This window comes from Myotis lucifugus, unplaced genomic scaffold, assembly GCF_000147115.1.
Source record: "Myotis lucifugus unplaced genomic scaffold, Myoluc2.0 scaffold_91, whole genome shotgun sequence".
NCBI classification, from domain to species: Eukaryota; Metazoa; Chordata; class Mammalia; order Chiroptera; family Vespertilionidae; genus Myotis; species Myotis lucifugus.
This window is the reverse complement of record NW_005871139.1, coordinates 1,821,960-1,825,440: the sequence shown is the minus strand read 5'-3', so window position 1 is coordinate 1,825,440 and position 3,481 is coordinate 1,821,960.

Below are 3,481 nucleotides of genomic sequence, written 5' to 3'. Positions count from 1 at the left end.
CCCACACCCCCCACACCCCTTCCCCCCCCACCCCCCAAGAATTGTCAGTCCACTCCCTTTCTATGGCCCTGATTCTATTATATTCACCAGTTTATTCTGTTCATCAGATTTTTTATTCACTTGATTTTTAGATTCACTTGTTGATAGATATGTATTTGTTGTTCATAATTTTTATCTTTACCTTTTTCTTCTTCTTCCTCTTCTTAAAGAATACCTTTCAGCATTTCATATAATACTGGTTTGGTGGTGATGAAATCCTTTAGCTTTTTCTTATCTGTGAAGCTCTTTATCTGACCTTCAATTCTGAATGATAGCTTTGCTGGGTAAAGTAATCTTGGTTGTATGTTCTTGGTATTCATCACTTTGAATATTTCTTGCCACTCCCTTCTGGCCTGCATAGTTTCTGTTGAGAAATCAGCTGACAATTGTATGGGTACTACCTTGTAGGTAACTAACTGTTTTTCTCTTGCTGCTTTTAAGATTCTCTCTTTGTCTTTTGCTCTTGGCATTTTAATTATGATGTGTCTTGGTGTGGTCCTCTTTGGATTCCTTTTGTTTGGGGTTCTCTGCGCTTCCTGAACTTGTAAGTCTATTTCTTTCACCAGGTAGGGGAAGTTTTCTGTCATTATTTCTTCAAATAGGTTTTCAATATCTTGCTCTCTCTTCTTCTGGCACCCCCATAATTCGGATGTTGGTACGCTTGAGGTTTTCCCAGAGGCTCTTTACACTATCTTCATATTTTCGGATTCTTTTTTCTTTTTGCTTTTCTGGTTGGGTGTTCTTTGCTTCTTCATATTTCAAATCTTTGACTTGATTCTTGTGATCCTCTAGTCTGCTGTTGGATCTCTGTATATTATTCTTTATTTCAGTCAGTGTATGCTTAATTTCTAGTTGGTGCTTTTTCATATCCTTGAGGATCTCACTAGATTTATTGAGGGTTTCACTAAATTTATCGGCGGTTTCTAGAAAATTCTTGAAAAACTTTATAACCGTGGTTTTGAACTCTATATCCAGTAGTTTGCTTTCCTCCATTTCTGTCATTTGTGACCTGTTTCTTTGTCTCCGCATTTTTTATGCTTCCCTGTGTTGGTAGAGTGGCTTTGTGTGCTAGGTGTCCTATAGGGCCCAGTGGCTCAGCCTCCCCAATTACCTGAGGTGGACTCTCTTGGTGCACCCCTTTGTGGGCTTTGTGCACAGTCTTGGTGTAGTTAAGCCTTAATTGTTATTGGTATCACTGGGAGGAATTGATCTCCAGGCCAATTGGCTGTGAGAATCAGCTGTGTCTATGGTGGGAGAACTTCTGTGCTGGAGACACCCATATGAGGCAAGACTTGCTTCAATGGGGCTTTGGTGCTCACTGAGTCTGCCCTCTGAGTGTGTCCCTTATGGATCTGAGGAGTTGTAATCTGGATGGTCCCACTCTGACCACTGGGTACACTGGCTCTTGGATCTCTACGGAGGTAATTGTAATTTAGCCTCTGCCCGAGGCTACCCAGCAGGAGTTATGGAGAGATCTGCAGATCTGGGTTTTGGAGGTGCCCAGATGAGGCCCAGCTATAAAGCAATGCAAGCTGCTGTGGGGCCTTGGGCCTTCTTTTGGAAGTTCTGGGTCTCTCTGACCCAGCTGCAGTTTGTTAGGTAATTTTCTATTGCAAAGGGCCGGGCCATTCATATGCAAAAGCCTCTGCCACAGCTTGGGTGGGGCGGGGTCTCAGGGAATCAACAGGGCGGAGCAAACAGCTATGGCTGATCCTCAGCCCTGCCCTAAGAGGCCCCGGATCTCAGTGTCCTGCAGTAATCGCTGCAAGCACCTCTGAGAGAAAGCTGCCCTCGAGTTTTGCCTGATGCCAGACAGTCCAGTTTCTCCCCATATGAGTCTGGGTCCCCAGAGACTTGCCTGGAACTGGAGTTCAGAGAAGTCGGGAGCTTGTGTCTCCCTCCCGATTGAAAAAGACAACCGCTTCCTCAGTTGCCAGCCCTTTCCACGCACGCCTGCGTACCTCTGCACTTTTACTTCTGCACCTCCTCTGAGTCTCAGTGTGCTTTTCTCTTTCCTTCTAGTTGTAGAATTTCCACTCAGCCAGCCTTCCTGTGGTTCTGGATGATGTCCGTTTTGTCTTTTAGTTGTAGTATTGAAGTGGTTTGTGAGGCAGCAATTTCAGGTGTTTACCTATGCCGCCATCTTGGTTTCTCTATATATACACACACGTAATCTTCTGTAATAAATTTTTTTAGCAAAAAAGTAGATCATGGGCTTCTTTCCATGTCACTGTGTACAGCCCCACCTCTTTTCTTGTGTGGGGCTCCTGTGGGTAGAACAGAATATACTTAAGCAGGTTCCTATTGATATAAACTAGCTGTATTCTATTGACAATTTTTAAAAAATTTCAGGTCATGACCACGAAATATTATATTAGTGGATCACACACCATTTGTCTGCCTCTCCCTTCCCCTGGTTAGATGGGAACTTTTACCCATCTCCAAGGGACATTCATTCTTTGGGCTGCTGTCCCCCGTGGGGCATTGAAATCACTGCCTGTTCTAAAATCCCACTGAACATAATGTGTGCTCCTGTAGTGCCTCAGAGTTTTCAGAGCTGTGGGCTCATTATGAAGCACACGAACAGCCATTATTTTGTAGAAGCCAGGCAGTGCTAGGTATCAGAAGGTTGGACCAAGAGAATGTCAAAGTCATCAGCAAATGTGCACTTGAAAAATGCTACTGCTCTTTCATTTTTTTTTTTAATATGAGAGTAACAGAACTTAGTATCTGAAATTAATAAACTTAAAAAAATTATACATATCACCCCTTAGGCCATTCCTAATTCCACAGCCATTTATTGAGTGCTGACTGTAAGCTGGGCGCTGCTTCAGACCTGAGGCTGGCGGCCAAGATGCCTGGCACAGTAGAGACATCAATGCTTGAAAAGACAGTGTGTTCTTTGGTAGGTGCTGGATGCTTTGCTAACGTGAAACAAAGGGAAAAAAGATGAAGATGGAGAAAGAGGAGGAGAAGGAGGAGGAGGAGGAGAGGAATTCTTCTGAGCCCTGTGTTAAAAAGGAATAAAATACAATTTAGGTGACACAAACACTGCATGAAGCAGGCGGTCTCGTTTTCTATTCCAGAGAACTGCAAAATGGGTGGGAGGAAGATGTTTTTATAGGCTAAAGGATGAGGAACAGGAAGAGAAAAACCGGAAGAGAAAAGGAACAAGGAAGTAAGTCCAGAGCCCGTGTTGTCTGGGTGTTTGGGATGGGCTTCCTGGAGACACTGCGTTTCTGGTCAAGCAGAGCGTTGACTGGGACACAGAAGTGATATGTTTTGTTCCTCAAGGGGTGCTCCTCACAGTGGTGGCTCCGTCTTGGTCCTAGACATTAATTTCACCTTCTCAGGTCCACAGCAGTGTTTTTCACATGTTAGCAAGTCTCTTGGAGTATTCAAGCCCGCATCACTTCTGCCTAAATTATTAAGAAGGAAGGAA